At 45.5% G+C, this 23189-nt stretch overlaps 2 long non-coding RNA genes across 4 annotated transcripts; one reads left to right on the top strand and one right to left on the bottom strand.

Annotated features, from left to right (window-relative positions):
• The first annotated feature begins 2015 nt into the window (after window positions 1-2015).
• Window positions 2016-10498, top strand: LOC107052672. Of its 3 annotated transcripts, XR_005857901.2 has the most exons (5): window positions 2016-2082; window positions 2766-2892; window positions 4995-5190; window positions 5707-5827; window positions 6136-10498. It is a non-coding gene; the product is annotated as an uncharacterized LOC107052672 (long non-coding RNA). The 3 variants fall into 3 exon arrangements; XR_005857902.2 differs by having other exon boundaries at window positions 5667-10498; XR_005857903.2 differs by having other exon boundaries at window positions 4995-5827; window positions 7827-10498.
• A 9610-nt stretch (window positions 10499-20108) lies between these two features.
• On the bottom strand, window positions 20109-21724 carry LOC121110094. Its single transcript, XR_005857890.2, has 2 exons — window positions 20873-21724; window positions 20109-20760 (listed from the first exon to the last, which is right to left on the bottom strand). It is a non-coding gene; the product is annotated as an uncharacterized LOC121110094 (long non-coding RNA).
• Between the last annotated feature and the right edge of the window lie 1465 nt (window positions 21725-23189).

Genomic DNA, 23189 nt, shown 5'->3' with positions numbered 1-23189 from the left:
TTTCAGACATAAAGAAGAGCTGCTCCAGGAGTTACTATTAAGAATTTGTTTTGCTCCTTCTCTGAGAAGGAGCCCACATTAAAGACTTGCTCTCTATTACACTTCCTCACTCCTTAGAAACTTTGCCATAATATTCATCATATACTATAATGAGGAACACACTAGAACTTGCCAATTTGACCTAAGAAACGTGGGGACAAGTAATGTATTTAGGAGTTAAATACTCAACTGCTTTTTGAAGTGACAAGTCTTAGTTTATCTTAGTGAGGTTTCAGTTTCCTTTTCTTTTTTTTCTGTCCTTGGCTCTACTGTTTTCACCTTTCTTCCTGTCCCTGTACCCCCCAGGATGAATGGCATTCTTTTGTGTGCATATGTAAGAAAGCTGTCAGCAAGATGCAGAGACAAAGTGAAGTACTGGGCCTACATTCTGTCAATTGTTAGTGCTTTTTAAAAACATGTTTTTGTTGAAAACTGCTCCATCAGATATCCCAAACAGCCTCAGAATAGTGCAAGAGTCCCATAAATATTGCTTTAGGGAATATAGACATATTAGGAATGGTCATCAGTGAGGACAACAACAGACAGCAGATAAGCAGGAACAGCTGCAATTAGTGCTCTAAAGACTGTAGAGAAACACGCATATTTTCATTCAGCAGACACCGTTACTGTAACCAAAAGTGCACAACAGTCTGCAGGTATAAGAAGCACACAGCTTCTAATATCAGAGAAACTCTGCCATATGTGCAATCTTCACTTACCAGACCCACCATCACAAACAAAAAAAGACAACAGCTGCTCATTCCCTGACATTATAAACTGTATCCACACCTGGCCATGTTAATCTCATCATGATAGTATTTGTACTTCTTCCTCCTCTAGCATATACGTAAAATATCAGTTGTTACCTTTACAACCTTCCATTAATGGCTGAGGAGTTCATTTACATTTACGATACAAAGACAGTAATAGCCTTTGCTGTGCTAATACATTTCATGAGGATTTTTCTTTTGAAACAAGATGCAGTTCTGAACCAGTCTCTTTACACTGAAATGGTTCTGAAAACCCCTGCCACTCTCTAAGAGGTGTATTATTTTCAGAAACAGTTATGCAATACATCTAGATTGAGTCAGTTTAACAAAGTACTCTAGGAAGCAAATACGTATATACATATTAATGAATCAGATAGTATACAGAAATAAGAAAAAACATATGTAAATTACACTCATTCTGGAGGGCAGCATGTTCCTAGTCACGAGCCTCGGGATACAAGGTCACTCCATTTGCTGACATTAAACTAGTAAACCTACAACAGCATCTAAGCACGCATGAAACTTTCCTTTTCACAATACTTATGTTCCCTGCAGGCTCGTGGACGGATGTTGTAACAACTCTGCTAGAAATTAAAACTAGCTCAACTTGTTACATATTTTTCACTTCCTTTTCTGAGTCTCTCTTCGCAGATTGGAGGCCAGAAATAAAAGCAGTGCACAGTCAGCAAAGGACCGAGAAGCCTTTAAATATTCGTACTCTGCAGCCAAGGTGAGGGGGGAAAAAAGCTTGTCCAATTTATTATGAATAGTTTACACTACTCAAAAAAGATACTCTGATTTAACATTTTACCTTACTTTGCAATGCCACCAGGCAATCACAGGAATACTTAGAGGCTTGCTTTTTCTAGCTACTAAACAATTTCAGTAAAGGGTTCAGTAAAATGTCTTCAGCAACACTATGAGGCAAATAAAGATGTAGTAACGAGAATAAAATTCCTTCTGCTGGTATACAAAGTTGTACTAATATTAATTGTGTTCAGGGAAGGGGAAGTTGTATTCTTACAACTATACCAATGTAACGGCAGCTGGATGAGTAAGAACAAACTTTCTGCGTATTTGTATCCTCTTTCAGATCCTACTTGTGTAGGATGAACTTGCCACCACTTCTGATCGCTGCTCATAGCCCACCTGCTGCGGGTTACTGCTTGCATAGCCCAGCTAACAGAAGAGCTTGCATGAGCACTCACATCAGTCCGGCTGGCGAGGTCATCAGCTGTTTTAACCTAACCTAGCTGTGCCTGTCGTGGATGAGGTAAGCGCACTTACTTCCATTACAAGATTTATCTGGGTGATACTTTTCAGCAGCAAGGCCGGCAATGAAGACATGATATTCTGACATCCTCAGCCAGCTCTGCTATTTGCAAAGTCAGCGGCTGTCACCACAGCCTTAAGCGACTGACTCAGAACAAAGCGATGCCTGTCAGGATCCCGCATTTGGCCCTGCTCAGCCTGCAATTTACTTCAGGGTGAACTTTCAAGATCTGAAGATTTATAACTTCATACCTCTACGTTGCCTCAAGGAGGGGGACTCCCCTGCCATTACCATACAGTTACATATAAATCATTGTTTGCATCACTGACTGAAATCTGACTAGTGACTCCAGTTATTAGAGCTGAGATGTAATCCTGCTTTATTACAAGCACTGAAATGCACACTCGCCTTCTGTGGAAATGGTCTGAAGAACCACAGAATGGTTTGGGTTGTAAGGGACAATTAAGATCACCTAGTTCCAAACCCCCTGCTATAGGCAGGGACACCTCCCTATAGACCAGGTTGCTCAAAGCCCCATCCAGCCTGGCCTTCAATGCTTACAGGGAGGGGACATCCACAACCTCTCCGGGCAACCTGTTCCAGTGTCTCACCACCCTCACCGAACAAGAAGGCTATTGTGTCTTTAACCTAATGATCTTCCCTCTATTCACACATTACCACAGCTCTCATTACTACCGATGGCAAACCTTTGGTACAGCTCTTTAAAGTACTCTGGAGTATATTGATGCAATACATTACAAGGCCCAATACTTGGAGTTGGCAGTAGAGCACCTGCATTAACATCACTTGGTGAGTATGTATGTCCTGACCATGAAGGTTTTCTTACATAGTTCTGCTAAGGAGGAAGTCTTTTTAGTTTGGTTGGTTGGTTTTGGTTTCTTTGTTTTAAGTAGCAAATCTGATGACAAGAACAGCATTGTACCCAGAGTATTTCCTATAGTACTGGCATACGTACTGAGTCATTAATGCATGTCACTTATTCAGATATTTGACACAAACCAACAGCCAATATTACCCAGTGAATCTCAGGTCACTCCTCAGCTCAAAATCATCAGCTAGAAAGGTGCAGAGGTAATGGAATCTGTTCCCTGAGACAGAAGCCAAAAATCCACACCTTCTATCAAAATTTAGATGTGGTCAAAAGCAACTACAAAAAATTCTCATGACACAGCTTATGTCTACAGTGCAATGGAAATAAACAGAATGCATAATATAATTATTCTGTACATTAAACTAAAAGATCTTCAGTTAATAAATGAATGGAATTTAAAATGTAAATAAATACACAAGCTACCGAGCTTTAACATCATCTATAGGTTTTAAGCTCAACAGTCTTCTGATTAGATTAACAAATAATACGTATGCATACATTTGGTTTCATGACAAAAGAATCCTATATTTATACAATTCAATTAGCGTTCAGTTGAAATGTCCTTCTTCCCATAGCATCATAAATGCAGTTAGCACTCCAGTCAGGCATGTAAGAACGATTCTCTAAGGCTTCCTACAAATTCTGCCCTTCTCTTGCTGATGTTCCTTATTCCATGTTCTTCCTAAGCTGTGATAGAAGGTGCACATGTGGCACCATTAGTTATGAAAACACAAGACATTAACTGATGGGAGGCTGATTCTCCCCAGTGCTTTGCTCTTCAGAAATCAGTCAAAGAGGAATCTCAGACCTTGTCTTCATTCAATATCCAAACTAAAATAATTCTTTAAACTCTTTGAAATTTTGCCAGGGTGGAATTAAAGAACTGAAAGACATTTTCCCATTATACTAATGTATGCATATCCTCAGAGGAAACATAAGAAGGACTTGCCTCAATCTAAAAGTCTTCTATTGCCATTATTAATGCTACAACATGGTTCTGATTTTCTCCTTTTAATTGGCTATTTTGGTGAATTGAAACACTGATTGCTAATAGTTGAATATATTCCATACATGACCGCAGAAGTCTAGTGACATATTACAACAGAAACACATATACATGAAATATCCTCTGGAGAGATCTAGCTTCAAACCAATGTCTTTGACTTTTGGCAAAGAAAGTTATTTGTTCACTATCTATTTTTGTTTAAACCAAGCTTTATTTAATCATATGAGTACTTACAAAGACAGTATAGTCCTTAAAAAGTTCACTTTTACTTTGAAAACTAGGTCCATGGAAAAATAAATTAGCTTCTTAATAGCTCTATTTTATTTCAAATCCCGAATCATAACTTGTTGCTCCAGCATATGGGTACCACAGCAAAAATTAAACAAATTACTGTAGCTTAATGAATTGCCGTTCAGTAGCTGAGCAACAGTAACTGATCGTACGTGTGCTTTTCACAAAATAAGACGCATTATTTTAAACACCAATGAGGATATACATTAGGCTCTCCTCACAACCACAACAAAGCTGTGGTTTTCCAAAACATGAATTCCCTGGAAAACAGCAATCTGGGTTCTATATTTCTTCCTGAGCTAACAACAAAGCCATGTACTAAACTTTATATCACATACTTACTGGAAGCTACTCAAGGCCAAGTGTCTTCATCATCACCAAAAGCCTATCACGGACACCTAATCATGGAATCATACAATTGTTTGAGTTGGAAGTGCCATTTAAAGGTCATTTTGTCCAACTCTCCTGCAATGAACAGGGATACCTACAGCTATGTCAGGTTGCTCAGAGCCCTGTCCAGCCTGACCTCGAGTATCTCCAGGGATGGGGCATCCACCAGCTCTCCGGGCAACCTGTGCCAGTGCTTCACCACACTTATTGTAAAAAACTTTTTTCTTATATCTAATCTAAATCTCCCCTGGTTTTTGCCTGATACCATTTCTCCTTGTCCTATCACAACATTAAAGAGTCTTCCCCCTCATCAAGGCCTAAAATGTCCTGCAGACTCTTCACTGTGGAGACGGGATAAAAATGGATGAATCACACCTGGCCATCACGCCTCAGGTTGCAGGGAGAAGGCTCCTCCTTTCTGAACACACAGGCAGAAGTTGCTCGATGCAGGACTGTCCAGAGACTCAGCTAAGTATGGAAACAGAGGACGCCAGGCTTAGAGAAGAATGACCTCCAGGGGGATGAACAAGTAAGTTTTGCTACGAACAGGTGTTTGTTACAGTTAAACTATAAGCTTATCTTATAGCAACCCGTGGGCCATGTTGGAGTCAGAGCAAGGTATTTTTTTAGACTGCATTATCTAGGATGAAGTTAGAGTAGCCAACACCCCTAGGTTTGTGCTGAAGGAGTAAAACAGCACAGAGCACCCCAGCCTCAGCAGATGCGTGGGTCCATACAGTCCAGCTTGCTCTGCACTTCCCTCCTATGGCAACAACCATGGAGAAGTTTCTCCTACATTCTGGTTTTAGTTTTCTTTGTAAATTGGCCATCTATTAACTGAATTTACAGGTTTAGTAATAGCGACAAAGGCTGTACAAAATCTAGTAAAGAATAAACTTAGTGGGGGAGCTCCACCTAGCTGGCAAAATTTCTCTTTTTGGCCCAGTTTATTTTACTCGCTGTGAGAGAAATTATTTCACTGAGCAAGTTGCTTCCACACAAAAGCTCACTGTAGAAACCACAGTGCCAAATGCGCATCCACCAGATACATGGACCAGACATCATACCACTGACTCTACTGCACTGGGAGCCTGAACTATAAGTTCCATCCTCCAAGGAGACTCAGAAGTCCTCATCAGGAGAGAATCAGGAAAAAAACAGCTCTGGTGAGTACATTCCTCCTGCTCCATCCTGACCTCCTGACTTCTACTCAGAATGAGAAAAAGATATAAAGGAACAAGCAGAGCAAAGAGAGAAGTGTTAGAAATACACATGCCACGTGCACGTGTTGCACCTTTGATCTTTCATCCCACTAAGAAGGACTTCGCAACTTCACAGTTCTCTCTGCTTCAAATTTCACGAGTGGTTGAGTTACATGCATAGGATCAGCAAAGGCACCATTTTTTACTAAAGAAAATGATTTTACAGTTAAGTTCAGAATGCTGTAAAATTAATAAGCTTTCCCTCTTAACAGGCTGATTGCCAGGATGACATCTACAAGAATGGACTGGGATTTTTCTCATGAGCTCACTATCTTTTGCATTTTTTGGTTATTTCAGGGTTGCACTCTATTTTAGTGACACCATAATACATCCATGGTCAGAAGGCACTGCCATCAAGGATAAAATTTAAGACCAGTGGAATTCAATGAGTATGGCATAATCCCCCAGTTAGCTGAATTCTGTGTTGTAACAGGTCAAGACAAAACCAAAAACTTAAAATTTTCCCCAAACTGCAAAACTAATCATGCATGGCATTTAAATTATCATTTTAGTCAATTTTGGTCTCTGGAAATGTGAAATACTAAGCATAAGAGCATAAAGAGGGAACTAAGGGGTCAAAACTAGTAGGTCTGACCTCCATGCTGACCTAGCCAGTACTAACGGAGAATTGACTAAATTCCTAAAAGAACAAACAAACAGACAAGAAAAGGATATTTCATCAGTTTTCATAACGATGAAGAATTGATGACTCACGGAGTAATATTTGAACAGAACACCATTTTCTCAACCAGCTCATAACTTCCTTTGCATGGCAGGAAGACTTGAAATGGATCCCATTGGTTCAGCGTAATTTAATTTGATGTAGTCACTCGCTAGCTTCTAGAAAGAAAACTCTAGCCGATGCCTGCAGAAACGTGCAGAGCAAGCTACTAGCAAAGCCAGTAACGTACCTGGCATAACTTGTTAGTTCCCATGCAAAGAACATGCTGAAGGTTAGGGTTTTTTTTATATATTTTTTTCTTTAATGTCATTTAAAAAAATGTTAGTAAGCTGTTTTGAGTTCTGGATACTCCCCAAAGCACTAGTGAATTCAGAGACCACAGAACTACAGAGATCACTCTCACAGGCTTAAATGTGCTCTACAGGCATTCCTTCCACCACTACACATTTTTTCTGAGTCTGCAAAGTGAAAGGTTGGAAGTCCCTTTTCCAACAATGAAATGAATGCTTAAGGCCCTCAGCAAAGATCTGGTTAAAGGAGTTGTGAGTAACGCTGTGTTTATGACAAAAATAGTCTAGCAATGAAAAGAAACAGCACACGCACACACCTGTTTGTGTATATATATATATATACACACACAATATATACAACAGATATATATATATATATATATAATCTGTTTTTAGAAGTTAAAAATCACTTAGCATTGTTCATTAATTTTAGAAGGTGGCATACCCCTAGTTACCTAAATACTGTCTTGTATAGAAGATGGGACATCAAACGCCAATACCCAGAACGTTTTATCATGCAGAAGTTTTAACCACAGAATCTCTATTAACACTTTCAATTTGATTCAGAAGACACTTTCCCTGGGGCCACCTTCTTATTCTTTTTTAACAGATACTAAGCAAATCAACACTAGGAAATTTATATTTCAGCATTATCTTGCTTGCTTTATATGCTGTGGGTTTTTAAAAAAAGGGGCAATGACAATAGGAGATGCAGAGTTTGTATTTGAAGACTTAATAAAAAATAGCATCATAAGTTCCATTTTCTCTTTTTATTATTAGACTGTGGTCCAGCAAAAGGATTTGCCCTCTTGTATGTACATATATTAACAAGATTGTTTTATTTGTTATGTTTTTCCCTGAGTCCACATGTTCACAAAAACACAGATTTCAGTAAGAACACCTAACATTCCTCATTCCTGTCTTGCTTTAGAAAGGCTTCAGAGACAAAAATAAGTACGTTCTCGGATGACACCTCCAGCCTAGGACCCACTCAGGGTTGCTACAGCCAGCTCCTCGTGCATAGACAGTGGTCTGGCTGAGAAGCCACATATGTGTAGTTGCTGCCAACCCTTTCTCCTGTGCTGTTGTGGAATCACCCAGCAATGGAGCTTGGGCTGCAGCATCACTGGCACATCGGCAGTACCTAATCCTTCATCTCCTCTGCCTCGAACTTCAACAGCACCATCCCCTCTGTCCCTATGAAATTGATACTCGGCTGAAAAAGACACCAAGACAAACTTGGGGGAAGAAAGAATGAGGTTTTGCAGTGAGAAATCAAAAAACATTCTCTGACATTACTAAGATGCACTCGAGATTATACGCCCTCAGAAAGCCCCACGTATCGTCTCTCACCAACCTACTGAAAGGTCATAAACATTTTGATATTACAAGTCACACACTGAATCAACATGCAGATGGGACCAGAACATGCCACGGCTTTCTGCATGCTTTTTATGCTGAATTTCAGTTACTTTCATCTTCTCATACTGAAGAGCAAAGCAAATCTTCCCTCAACTGCTCAGCAAGTGCTGTGAATGAGACGTTTCACCTGCTACAATCCACAGCACCATCCATCACAGCAACTGCTGCCCACACCAGTGCCTGGGATGGGTGGTTGCTCCACACACACACCATAAAGTCACTGACACTGTCCCTGACAGTGAATGTAATGTGATTGCACTGGGAAGAGTACACTGTTTGGCTGTAGGCAACTGAAGCTCTTCCTGAACCAGCAGAAGCATCACCACCTTTGTGTTAGCAATCCCTGATGGACCTTTGTCCCACTAATCTCTCAAATCACTGCTTTAACCTATTTATTCAAACTGCCTGCAGCGATGTGCCATGGTGTAATTATTTTGTTTTTCCCCCTCTAACAGTGCTTCCTCTTTCCTGTTTTTACATCCTGAAGACTTCATTTGGTATATTATTGAAAAAGAAACCTTAATTTGCTCTGTGCCCTCCTCACCATTTGTGCCTCCGCAGAGAGCTATCATATTTAATCTCCCCCTTCTGAAATCTATTGTTTAAGATGAAAAACTTTTCTGTCCTCAGATGAAAAATATTTCAATGACGCCTGTTCCAGTTTTCAGCTTTTTATCCCAATTCTGCTATATCTTCCTTCTTATACGGTGGCCCAAAATGCATGCAGTTTTCAAGATCTCCATGGGTCCATTAAACAGCCTGATAGGTTGTTCCCCCCCGCCCCCCCTTTCCCTTTTAGCTCTTTCTACCCGTTCCTAATATTGTTGTACTTGCCTTTTTGACCTCCATTGAGTATCAGGCTGACATTTTCACAGAACCATTCACAATGAGTCCAGGATCCTTCCTGAGTGATAATAGGTAATTTAGAGCGCATCACTGTGTATGTATAATTAGTTGTTTTTCTCCGTGTGCATTATTTTGCATTTATCGATTCCAAATTTCATCTGCCATTTTCTCACTCAGTCACGCAGAATTGCAAGATCTTCTGCACTGCTTCTCAGCCAGCTTTAGCTTTGATGTCTGCGAGCTTTATCATTCCCTCCGTTCTCCCCAGATTGCTTTTAAACATAGAGCACAGAGACAGCTGCACTGTGTCAGATCAGTGCTCCTCCTAACCAAGCGTTCTGTGCAATATTGACTAAAAAGAAAGATGCTTAAGCAACAGCACCAGAACACAGCTCTGGAAGACTCTTCACTCTCAGCCCCTCCTGAGTTTGTACAGTGTGTCTTTCTACTCTTGATGGCTGTTTTTTTCTTAATGTTCTTTCTTTATACCTGCTGATGGCTCTCTTTTCCATGCAGTTGTTTACTCTCTCCTTGGATTCAGGCAAACTTCTAGCATTCATAATGTCCTTGGGCATTCACAGGAATTCATAGCTTAGCTACACGTTGTGCAAAGAAACCACCTCCTCTTGTTCTGAACCCGACACCCACAAGCTTCCTCTGGAACAGCAAACGCTCAGTCCCCAGTCAGTCTGTAATGACACCCAGGACTTGGTGGATTTCTGTCATATCAGCATTTTTGAAGACTGAGCCATGTTATCCATATCAGAACAGGCTAATTCTTTGGGCTCAGGCCCAAAATTTAACAAGAGATCAAAAGGACTACAACAACCAGACAGGACATCAAGATCACCCAGTGCTCTTCTGGGTAAAAAGGGATGTCATATTTTCTCTCTCCTACTTAACCTACCAGCTCTCAGACAAATGAGATCTATGACATATCAGTGAGGTTCTCATCCCAGGAACATTCACAATGCTTCTGCAACAGCTGCATTTCAACAATCAACAACACATCTGTAAAAAGTACTACATTAAGGAGACGTAGAAAAATAAAAGTGAAGTTAAAATTTAAGAAAACTCTTCTGTGTTGCTCTTGTACTTAGCTTTCTATTGTCTTCTCTTCAACTGGTATTTTTCCTCACTCAAAGAACAAGCTCAATTAGCATTTTTATTTATCACTGGCCAGGAGATTGAAAGCTCTCAGTATGGGAACCACACAAAAGACTCCTAAGAGCTGTATAGGAACAGTGGACAAAATTACACTATTTTTTTTTTTCCTATACTTCCACATACGTTGTTATACTTGGAGTTCTTTTTAAAAAGAAACTGAGATCATCCCTGTCCACACCTCAGGGATTTTTTTCTGTTTGGTATGGAACGTCTTGATTGAAGCAAGTGAATTTCACGCTTCATTCCGAGGACAGTGAGGTTTACAGTCATTCTGATGTGTTCCAGGAATGATTCCCTCAGTTGTGGGCTAACTGCAGAAGCAGTTTGTCTCTCCCATTCATTTCCCATTTTGCCAACAATGCCATTGTTTCCGTGGAATGCAGCTGTCATGAGCGGTCGTGACTGCAGAAGGTGTTCCCTAAGGCAGCTTGGGCCACTTCCATCGAGCATTGTGAAGTCTAAGACCAAAACCAAAACCTTGAACTTGTCTCGGTACTCAGCAGGGTTACAGTGCAATGAGCAGAGCTTCAGGGTGCTATGCTTTCAGCAGCCTGTACTACGGAGGAGATAAATTGCTCCATTTTGCGTCAGCTCTGTAAATCTATACCATATGAGTGGCTACTAAAAGTCAGTAGCCAACTAGAGCACAAGCATTCACAGCTTCTACAGCTATTGTGAAACTGGGAAGCAGATTCAGTATTTATACAAGCAAGAGGCGCAATATGAATTCAGGAAACTATTTAAATATAAATAAATCTGTACAATTATATATCCATGACTCTACTGAATCCCACACACTGTTCAGCCAAGAATTTATTTTAGCTTAATACTTAACATAAAAACTTCTTTCTTCAGTTTTGAGAAGCAATTAGGACAGTTTTCAAATAGAAAACATTTATGGTTTATGTGGAAGCGTACATGCAAGCTCACATCTTCACATCTACACAATTATTATACAAAGATGTGCAAACTAATTCCTATAAAGGGAATTCAGGCATCCTTCGAAGAAGTACAGGTTAACAGAACCAGTTCTTGCCTACACACAGTTTGTTTTCATAAAATTCAAAATCAAACAAAGCCTTTATTCTTGAGTTACCAAACTTCAGTATGACATTTCCAGTATTTTCCTCTGGTTCTTCAAATACATATATACATATATGTCTCTCAATGCACTTTATCCAGCATTTATGACCTGTAAGGGATCTTATCCGATATTACCAAGATTTTTCACACTTTCTGCTCCTCCTGTTTTACCAGTCCTATCAAGTTCCATCACCAGTCATTTCCACCATCCACCTTGTTCAGACATCCCTCCATCTGCATCAGTAATTGTCCAGTATCCAAACAAGCACAGCCAATAACAACCCCCTGACTTCCCAGACACATTTTCTAGATTTTCCCCATTACTGACTGAGGAGACTCGATCAAAATGAGAACATAGTTCAGATGGCTGCACCGGTTATTTCTACCTTTTATTACTTCCGTAACACTTCTTCCAAGACTAAAGTGCAAGCATTAGTCTAAGTGCACCATGCACATTTTAAACATCAAATGAGTTTGAAAAGAGTAAAAAGCATATCCAAGTACACAGCTATAAATAAAAAAGTTACTGAATGCATACAATACCAGATCTCTCTGAGATAGGATTGCAAGGGCTAGCATTCCAGTAGCCCACTCCCCATCCAATGATGAAATGATGACCACATTGCCTTTTCTCACGTGCTTTCAATTCTGTTTGTAGAATACCTGTAGAAAGACAAACACCTTCTACTGCCTTGAAGGAACAGGAAAAGGAAGAAAGTCCTCAATCCTCTGCGGCTACCTGCCACTCTGTGTAGAGGCCTGAAGTATGCTACAGGCAGACTGATTCTTCTCCTAAGAGAGGAGACCAAAGGATCACATCACAAGTTTTTATCACCTCTCCAACACAAAAATCTTGGCTTCATTGATGAAGAGTGAGCCAAGCTACAAACCAGCTAAAGCACAGGGAAGGAAGAGAGCATCATATGGAAAGGAATGGACAAATCTCACCACACATAAGCAGCTCTGCCTCTATTGCATACCTGAACATGCACAGCAAAACCACATTGCACTTTCTCTTCATGATCAAAGTCAGTTTTGAATGACAGTCAATAGCAAGAGTGCATAATGGAAACGAAATATAAAAAAAATGTTTAGAAAAAGGCTGAATGTAGTTAAAGAAAAAGCTGCACTATTTAAACATCAACCAGTAACTACAGGTTTCATTAGCACTTCTGCAAGACAACGTCCTTGTCAAAATATACTTTTTATTAAAATCCTACAAAACTTACATGAAAACACTCCTGACTTCACTTTAAAGAGAGAAATGAACTAGTCAGCTAGGGAAATGTGACCTGGGAAAGTCCAGAATGGGCTTCTTGTGGAAGAATGGAAACCTAACACAGACTGGAAACTCTAAAGCCATAAGGCAGAAGAGAGATTAGAGTGAGAAGAAGAACCGAAGGCAGAGAAAACAAGAAGGGCATTTTTTTTTCAGCATTACCACGAGCATAAGCTGCAACCAAAGGGTGACATTAACAAACCACATTATCTTATGCTCTTGTGCTTACAGTGTCAGACTTGAATCATGAAGTTGGCACATTTTTGCTTCTCATGAAAAGAAAAACAAGGAAACAAGGAAAACAATGCCAATTAAAACTTTTTTAGAACAAAGGACTCTTGCACACAGTATTGCTACAATCATACTGATGAACTGCACCAAACAATATGTTTTAGTAATTCAAATACCAAATTGCATTTTAGTACTATTAAACACATTGCTACATTCGATTCAAACACGGCTTTCTAACTTACCTTTCTTTAGTGTAAAATGAAACATTTCTGGAAAAGAAGCGACAGTAATTTGCTTAAGGTAAAGAAAGTAAGTTATTTTTTACAGGCATACACCATAGAAGTAATAGAACGTGACAAACTTTACTTTTCCTTATCAATATTACCTGACATGCTGAATTCTGTAAAACATTGGAATGGCTTCACTCATTAAAATATTCCAGTTTATCTTAAGTTACAGAGCAAACCTTCCAGGAAAGGGATTCCAAAAGTAAGATTTTTTAAATACAAGTAATCCAAGAACGTACAATACTGTGACATGAATATCAGATTCTTATCAAGTGTTGTTGCAAAAAAAAAAATAGTTACTGTTTACCATTTGAAATTACAGAAACTGGGTCAATGAGCTTCATCAAATACAGCAACATTGTAGAGGACATTTACTCCTAACAGTGAGAATTAAGAGTTATCTGAGCGTGGGGAGACAATATGAAAGTAATCTGTATTTTGCTTCTCTAGCACACCCTAAAAAGTCATTATGCCTCCAAGTCATGTTCATCTTCCTCTGCTTTCTCAAAGTTCTTTCCTTGTTTTAACTTATCCTCTATTCAAGCAACAATCACTGGTAGAATTACCATCCATGCATTTAAACTGAAACCCCTCCTCAAAAAAATGACTATGTTAAGCACTACCGAGACCACCTGCAACTCTCCATCGTTTTCCATCCTCTTAATTCAAGGCTTTGGGAACCAGCAATGAGAAGTGAGAGAGCTGAAGTCAGCTTTCCTCAGTCTGCAGCCAAGTGTCCTGACTCGATTTGTTCCTTGGGATAAGAGTTCACCGTATGTGCACGTGCTTTTGCTATCAAAGACCTTTAAATGCCCAACTTGTAATCTACGGGAAACCTTTAGGCATCAACTGACATAAAGCTCATTAGCAGAACACACAAGATAAGTTTAATGAAAGCTTGATAATGGTGTTTTTGTTCAACTACATCTAAAGATCCCATTTTGCCCACCCATGGCACAGGATGACAGCTCTATCTGAAGTTCTATTTGAAATATCATAGGGCAGAAATACTAAGTAAACTTTTCCCGGGAAGACAGAGCTGTGACTTGCCTTCACTGCCTACAGAGTGAGATTAGTTGTGGGACTTGTTCATAACTAGATCCTGTCATCCTTTCAGCACCCTCCAGACAGCTACTGATGGTGTGGAACTCATACCTGAGGGGCATGAGATAGAGGCAAAGATATTGGCTGTCCCATTGCCAGCGTTGTAAATCACCTACCTTACTGCAACAGCAGAAAGTGTCCCAAGAAACCAGTCACAGATAACCTAGCTGCTAGTTGCTCCTAGTTTCAGCTCACCCATGTAGCCATACGTACTGTCCAGGAAGAAACACCAGCAAACTACAAACCTTACAGATAAAACAACTGTAGAACCACTGAGCGTCTCCCAATAATACAATTGTTGAAGCAAATAATTTTTCTTGAGAACTGAAGCTGTTAATCACCATCAAATCTGAACTCCTAGAAGGCTGACACAGTCTCTATATGACATTCCAACAAATGGCACACATCATAAAATGGTACTACCTTCAAAGCAAACTGCAAGATTAAGAAATGCTTCAGCTTTTCAAAGAACATCACTACGTCCAATATGCCAATGAAACTGGCATAGTGAGGCACACTGACTAGAGATAAGAAAGGACAAGCATGACTAATGAACCCACCACTACCTGCATGACTTCCACTTGATCTGCAGAATCATAGAATCATACAGTTGCTCGGGTTGGAAAAGACCTTAAAGATCATCAAGTCCAACCACAACCCAACCATACTACCCTAAGTCTAACAACCCTGCGCTACATCATGTCCCTGAGCACCACTTCCAAACGGTTTTTAAACACACACAACTTCCCACATGCACACAACATAATGGAACTCTGCAAGCACTGAAATCACCTGCTCTCTTAACAAAAGGTATTTTAAAACTGCATTGATGTAAAAGAACAAGATGAGTAACATAAGTACTTTACGCCCTATAATTTAAAGCAAACTAACAAAGTCTTATTGGTTGACCAACAAAATTAAGCACAAAAATAATCCATACCAGTAAGCAAGGAGGACAGCTGGATTTCCTAAAACATGCTGTATTATAAATGTTATATTAAGTAGTGTCTGCTAGTTCAATTTATTTTCAATCATCACAAAGTTCCTTGGAAGGCACACCACGACTATAGGAATAAAAGGCACGAGTCTTCCACAGCTGAGATGATCCCCTGCCCAGAAAGCTTACAACCAGAACCAGGCAACAATTTTATTACTGCACTGTCTTGCATCACTTTGAAAACTAGAACTGGATTCCTTTTCCCAGAATTATCTTTCAGCAGGTTGTTAAGTCAAGCAGACATTTCTCTGAATCCAGCCCTCTGTGTTTAGAAAACATCTGGGATGCCCAAACATGCAAGTCAAAGGTACTCTCCTAAAGAGTAACCTGAAGAGGTTACTCAGGCATCAAGCAGTGTTGTGGGCACATCCACAGACACTACTGTTTGAACTGAGCCAAGCACTTACCTACTCACTCAAGCCCAGAGATATAATGAACTTGCAAGAAAGTTGCCTGTATGCCTAAATTAGCGGGCAAGTTTTCTTTCAAGTATCACTCCATTAAGTGAATGTATTAACACTGTATCATGTCATCACCTACATGCCATACACAACCAAGTCCAAACTGCTGCCAGCAAGTGGTTGTACAAACCCTGCTGAGTGTGCTCAAGGCAATATTAGTACAGTTCACCCAGCTGCTCACTTATCCAACATTAACTTAAGAGCTGTGGGGGCGGCACCTCTGGCAGCAGAAAGGCTCCAAATCATTGGGGGAAGAGATGCACCTTCAGTCAGCACAGCTGCTGGCAAAATGAATTACCTTGCTACACCTTTAGCCCTCAGGGGCCTAACATGAACTGCAGATGGTGAGATCAGCCATCACACGCATTGTTACGTGGCAAACTGGTGCTTAAACTATCTACGCAGGCAGCGAGGGAGCTGGGGAGCCAGCCTAAGGGGGCCCAAAAAAGCATCGCCTACTCCCTGGAAGGCTGCTGCAGCTAACCCTACCGAGACACCCACTGTGCAGCACAGAGTACGTTAGCTGTGTTTCTGCAGCACAACAGAAATAGATGCACACTCTCTGAAGCTATATCTGGAATGCGATATCCAGGCAAGACGCGCTCTTTACAGAAAGATGCTCACTGATTTCCAGACTGGCAGCTAACAACGAACTTGCACAGTGCACAGCATCCCAGCTGCTCGGCATCACATCTCAAGCAGGTGAAGCTAGAGAGCCGAAGCCGCTACTTTCACCACAGGCTCCACCTGCACGCAGCCCTGGTCCCGTTGCTAAGTGCCTACTGAGCTCCCAACTCACAGCACCCGAAGGCAAACGATTTCAAACACGTGGCCGTGAGCTACCGCAGCTCAGCGCTCGCCATGTAAGCAGGCCAGAGGAGAGGCCGCATACGGCCGTCCGTTATCAACACGCCGCTACGGAGCGCACGCCGACGACCTCGCGGCCGGGCCCGAGGCGGGCTTAGAGGCGGGCCGTACCCGCCGGCGGCAGGAAGGCAGGCCGCGGTCGCCATGACGACGCCGCGGGCCGCTCCCCGGGGAGAGCCGCCACTGGCGCCCGCCGCCGGAAGTATATTTATAGCTTGGCCGGACACGCGCTGACGTCACGGAGCGCACCGCCCCCGTGCGTCAGCGTAAGGCGTACGTAATGGGAACGTGACACACGCACGGCGTGATCTATTTATAGCCGGCAGGAGGCGTGAGGGGAGGGGGCGCTCCTGCCGTTTGTTTGCCGCCCGCACGCGCTCGGGGGGCGGGGCCGGCCGTGGCGGTGTGGGCTCTGTCAGGTGCCCGCCCTCCCGTGGCCACGCCCCCGCGGGGGAAGCCGCGCGGTGGCGGCGGACGGCGGCGCGTGACGGGCGCGGGGCGGGGCAGAGGTCACGGCGTGGGCGTCTGGGGGGGGGGGGAATCCCCCTCCTCCACGCGGGAAAAACCCACGGAAAATAAACGGTCGGCGCGCGCCGGCGGCTTCCGGGAAGAGTGGCGGCCATCATGAGGCGCTGAGGCGGGACGGGAACGGGTCGGGTCGAAGGGGGATGGAGCAGCGCCGTACCGCTTCTCTTTTAGTTCAGCTCTCCGGACGGGCTTTCCCAGGCGTATTTCGAAGCTGCCGGGAGCTCCGCGCTGGGTTTCATAGTGATGTTCGCAACAGCAGAGCCTGGCTTCACAGCTCACCTTTGGAGCTGGGACCAGCAGCCCAAGCCGAGAGCACGTACACCGTGCTCTGCTCTCTCATATGCAGGGCAGGGGCAAAAAGAAAGTGGAGCTGATTCATCGGCTCATCCAACTGCATCCGAGCTGATTCAGACACCAGAAGTTCTGCTTGCAACTGAAGAAAGCTGGCGTTTAACCTATTTTAACCTGCAGCGTGGTGTTACAGCCCACTTCTGGCCCTTAAGATGCTCGAAAGAAGTAGCCTAAGCGTTCTTGGGTCAATTACTCACTTATTCATATGAGAAATGAAGGAACCGCTGCAATTGAGGCATCCAAGGCCTTGTGTATCAGTAAGGCATAAACAGTAATAGTACTGAGCGCTCATCCGTCTGTGTGGCTTTCATTTCCTAAATCCCCAGCTGCAGAGATGAATGGCATTGCTCAGAGGCGTGAGCTGGGACGGAGATGAGGTAAGACCAACACCTTGATGGTCCATTGCCTTGGCAGCCAAGTCAGTCTCATCCCCATCTGAAGCCCTCGGTCCTATCCAAGCCAAGAAACTGTGGAGAATCCTCTTGACGATGGGCAGTTCAGATAATACTGCCATGAGATAACTGTCATAAATGGGCAGGGAAACAGTAGGACAGAAAGAGAAGGTGGACTGAGAAGATGGGAGAGGAGCGACCAATGCAACACTACGCGTAGGTAGAAGGAAATTTAGAGATCGTTGCCGTAATCGCAGTGCCCTCTGAAGAAGCCTAAGTGGTTATCTGATATAAATGATGATTGTCTTTGCGGTCATGATGTTGTATTTACAAAGCACTCCATGCACTAAGTAAAGAGGCGACTCTTTGGGACTGCAGATGGGCAACTGAGTCAAGAATTAACTATACAAATGAGGTGCTCAGAAGGAAACCGTAGGAAAATAGCTCACAAAACAATAATGATAATTCCTATTACTTTACTAATTTTTAAGTAGAATTGACTTTTTTCCCTCCTTTTTAACCCCCTCTCCCCCCCCTTTTTTTAATTATTATTTGAGTGAACACAAAAAAGATTGTCCTGAAGGAATGAAGGCCAAAGCTAAGTGGAATTCTTGTGCATCCACGACAAATCCAGTTAAAAGCTCCTTCATTATTACATAATTAATGTACTCAAATTAAGATCCCTCTGAATGTTCCTTCATCTCCTTATTTAATAATCTGCTATGCTTGCATGTCTGAACCTCGTCTGGACCCAGCTTCTCCCATTCCTAATCAGCTCTTACGTGGGCAGGAGGAATTACATTCCCAACAGCCCCTCCATTTAATGTGATCATAGTTTGGTCTGTGGGTTCGTCTGAAAGGCAGTCGTGCCTTCCCTCAACGTGTGACCTTCTTTACTTTTAATTTTGGATCCCTGCAAGCGAGAAAGAATCGCCTATTGTCTTTGCAAGCCAGGCAAAGTGAGCAGACTGAGTCAGCCCGGGAATATTCAGGCCTCCCATCTGTGGTATTGCAGAATTCCAGGGCAATTCCACCAGTTGGTGGAGCTTCTGTCTGGGAAAACAGAGCCATTGTGAACAAAGCATACTGCACATACTTCTAACATTCATAAAAGATTTGGTTGGAATCATTTGAATCTTTCTCAAAATTTCTTCCTTTGGGGCAGAAATTTCCAATGTGGGGCCTTGATCCAACAGCAGTTGGAAAACCTGAGCATTCACCATCTGGCCATTTCTCTAGCTGTGAAAAAAAAAAACAAAAAAAAAAAAGCTAAAACCTTTTGACCGTGAATGTGTGATGGAAAGCTAGATTAGACCGGGACTTAATTCAGTCAAGACCAGGTCTTAATTTAGGCAGGGACACCCCGCCAAACACAACAGCAGAGGCTGAGCTAGGCCCCAGGCCTTGCCCTCTTCCCTGCCGTGACCTCTGTGTGAGACAGGCACCTCACCTTCCCACTGGGAGACACAAGTGGTCATTTTAACCAGGGTCACCTCCTGTTTTCAAGGCTGTATTTACCTTCATCAATACCAGAGCCTTCTACATTTATTCTCTGTATGGCAGGATACTTCTGTGGAGTAGGACTCTGGCTCAGACCTAAGCCCAACACGGGCCTTAGGTGACCAAGTTGAAATGGATACAGTTGTCTTTAATGCTGTATCCCCTGAAAGAAATAGAATCACAGTATCATTTGAGTTGGAAGAGACTCTTAAAGGTCACCTGGTCCAACTCCCCTGCAATAAGCAGAGACACCTACAGCTACATCAGGGTGCTCAGAGCCCTGTGCAGCCTGAGCTTGAGTGTCTCTAGGGATGGGGCATCATCCCTAGAGGCCATCCACTTCCACCCCCTGCCACAGGCAGAGACACCTTCCACCAGACCAAGACCCCATCCTGGCCTTGAACACCTCCAGGGATGGGGATCTACAGCTGCCCTGGACAGCCTGTGCCGGTGCCCCACCATCATCTGAGTACTACCTTCTTCTTCAGATCGAATCTAAATCTCTTTTAGTTTAAAGCTGTTCCCCCTTGTCCTATTACTACCTGCCCATGTAAAAAGTTGCTCTTAGAATGACCCAAGCACCGTGTTATTGGCTCTCGAGGAAAGTATGGAGTGGAAGAGGAGCCGTTATTACAGAAATCACAGTCGACAGAAGGGATGCATCAGGCAAGAATGCAAGTTCACATAAGGCCATGACAGTATTTTCACGCTATAGGCGTTTAATGTTAAAATACGTGAGACATCCTTGGAGCAGGAATGGATGCACAGAACTCCTCCGCTCCAGCAGACAGCCTGAAGCGCCAGCCTGAAAGTGCTTTCACCACTTCAAAGGGATGAGTGAGGTGCCACCCAGCACAACACGGGGATCATGGCGGGTTCTGGGAGCTGGGGAATGCCGTTTGGCTCTCCCCATCCCTGGAGGTGTTCAAGACCAAGCTGGATGGGGTCCTGGGCAACCTAGCGCCTGATTTAGTGCTTGGCAGCCCTGCCCACAGCTGGGAGGTTGGAACTAATGATCGAGGTCCCTTCCAACCCAAGCCATTCTATGATGTCCACCCTCACCCCTCTGCCCCAGACACGGAAAAGTCTTTGGCCACGGTGGTGGTGTTTTCCGTGCAAGCTGTTGTGTGACATCCTCTGGTGGGGTTTTCCTAGAAAGCAGCATGCAGGCCGAGGAGCGGCTGGCTTCCTGGAGGGAGGGAGGGAGGGAGGGAGCTTTGAATGTGATGCGGAGGGGCGCACTTGAATTTCAGACGTTGGACCGGATGGCCTTCTAAACAGCACCGCTGTGCCACCGCTGATGCCACACACAGACGGCAGCTGGAGCCGATTTATTTTTGATCGGAGTACCTAAATTGTGCAGCAAATAGCGGCGTTTTCATCGCCTTGACCCCAGAAATTAGAGATCTGGTCTCGCAGAAGACGACCGCAAGCTCCAGCAAGGAGCTTCTCACCAACTTACTTGTGCTTATGGCCAAACGTATCGCAGAGAAGCGGGAGGCAAGCCCTCGGCCGCTTCTTCCCAGCCCTTATCTCCCTCTGCCCACGCCTCGTCCCGCTGCCGGGAGCTCCTCGCACGAAGGATTTCCTTCCGACTGCCCGCAGAGCACGCAGCGCACGGGCCCTGACCTCTGCTGCAATAAATCCCCGCTGGGCGGCGGGCCCCGCTCCCCGCGGGAAGCGCTCGGCCCCGCGCACGGCCCCGCGGCTCGGCGGCCGCTCGCCTCCGTTCCCCCGCTTCCAGCTCCCCGCGCAGCGCCGCCCGAAATAGCGCCCGGCGGGTTATTCTGAAGCTCTCTCGTCGTCGCTTTGGGGTGGATCGGGTGTTTTTTTTTAGCCTCCCCGGATGACGCTATTTGCGCGCCGTGGGAGACGGCTCGGGGAGGCGGCCGAGCCGCGCAGCGGACGAGCGCGCGGGTGGGAGCGGGGCGCTGCCGGGACCCCCGGTCCCGCCGTTCGGCGTCGGCGGGGCGCGGCCCCTTCCCGGCAGCCGGAGAGGAGATGACGGCGCGGAAAGCGCCGCCGGCCCGAGCCGGAGCGCCATCAAAGGGGATCCCCCCGCCCGGCCTCCTCGCTCCTCCCGGCGCTTACTCAGCCGCCGGGGGGAGGCCCCGAGCCGCCGCCGTGAGGTCACCGCCGCCGCCCCGCCGCGCTCCGCTGCGTCACGCAGGGGTATCCCCGCCGCCGCCCAGCGGGGCATCCCCGCGGCGGAAACACGCCGCTTCCACGCGGGTCCCGGACGGAGGAGGAAGGGGGGGGGGGGTGGGAAGGCGGGGAGGGGGAACGGTTCGTCCCGCGGTCCCTCCGCTCCGCGGAGCCGGGCGGGGAAACCCCCTCCCACGCACCCACCCGCGCACCGCCGGGTGTCGCCGACCCGGAGGGCGGCCCCGCGGCCCCCACCCCCCGCGAGCGCGGAGGAAGCCGGGCGCGGGCGGGGGCGCGGCCCCGTGACAATGGCCCCGCCGGGCGCTATTTTTACCCTCCCGCGCCTATATTTGGTTTGGCCGGACCGCAACCGGGGGGCCAAAAATAGCGCCGCGCGCCCGCCCGCCCCGCGCTACCGCCGCCGCCGCTCAATGGGCTCCGGCCCCGCCTCCTCCCGCGCGCGGGGCCAGCGGCTAAATTTAGCAACGCCGCTTGCGTCAATGACGCGGCCGCCGTGCGTCAGCGCGCCGCGCCCCGCCCCTTGGAGCGGGGCCCGCCGCGTCCTGTGCGTGGATTGGCCGCGGCGGCGCGAGGACGGCGTTCCGCCGTGACGTACGGCCGCTGATTGGCCCCGCCGGGGGCCGGCGGCGGCCGCAGGGGAAGCGCCGCCGCGTGGGGAGCCCGGCGGCATCCCCGGGGGGGGGGGGGGGGGAAGTGTAGGGGGGGGCAGAGAGGGGGGAGGCCCCGCGGGCTCGGGGCCGCGGAGCGGTACAGAGGGCACGGGGCGGGCAGAGGCGAAGGGACCTCCTCCGCGGAGCGGCGTGCAGCTCCCCGGCCGGGCCGCGTAAAGGCCGCCGGTAACCGGCACCGTGGTGCACCGTGGTACACACACGCACACGCACACACAGACGGGGACACGCGGACGGACGGGCACTTAGGCGGACACAGAGAGAGAGGCACACTGAGAGACACGGGGGGACGCAGGCAGGCGGACACGCACACACAGACGTACAGCCGGAGCGGCCCCCGCTGCAACTCACGGGCGGCTGCTGCGGGAGGGCGGCCCCGGGGTGAAGAAACGGAGGGAAATAATAAAGAATGTGTATTACGAAAGGAAAAGGAAAGGAAAAAAAAAGTCGAAAAGAAAGAAAGGAAAAATATGAAAAAGGGAAATAGAAGAGGGGGGAAAAAAAAGGAGGGGGAGAATAGAAAATAAAAAATAAGGGGAAAAAAAAAGAAAGGAAAAATAAAAGAAAAAAAAGTGAAAAAAAATAAAAAGAAGAAAAGGGGAGAAAAAAAAAAAACCCAAACAAACGGAGGGGGGAAAAAGGGAGGGAGGGGGGGAAGAAGAAGCGGAGAAGAGGCTCCCGGGGTAGAAGTGCCGGCAGCGCCGGCCGCGGGGCAGCGCAGTTTCCCGGCCCCGTCAGCGCTCAGCGCTCAGCGCTCAGCCCGTGCCTTTGCGAACACCACCGCGGCGCGGCCGCCGCCGTCGTTGAATAATAAGCAGCACAACAATAATAATAACAATAACAACAATAATAATGGTATTCGTCACCATCACGGGGGTATTTAATGAGCCTCAGAGCGGCTCCCGAGGCAGCCGGCTCCGAGCCCTTCCCGCTGAGGAGCGGCCG

Source organism: Gallus gallus, chromosome 2 (genome assembly GCF_016699485.2).
Source record: "Gallus gallus isolate bGalGal1 chromosome 2, bGalGal1.mat.broiler.GRCg7b, whole genome shotgun sequence".
NCBI classification, from domain to species: Eukaryota; Metazoa; Chordata; class Aves; order Galliformes; family Phasianidae; genus Gallus; species Gallus gallus.
Note: the sequence above shows the minus strand (reverse complement) of the source record. Positions and strands in the feature narration are given on the sequence as shown.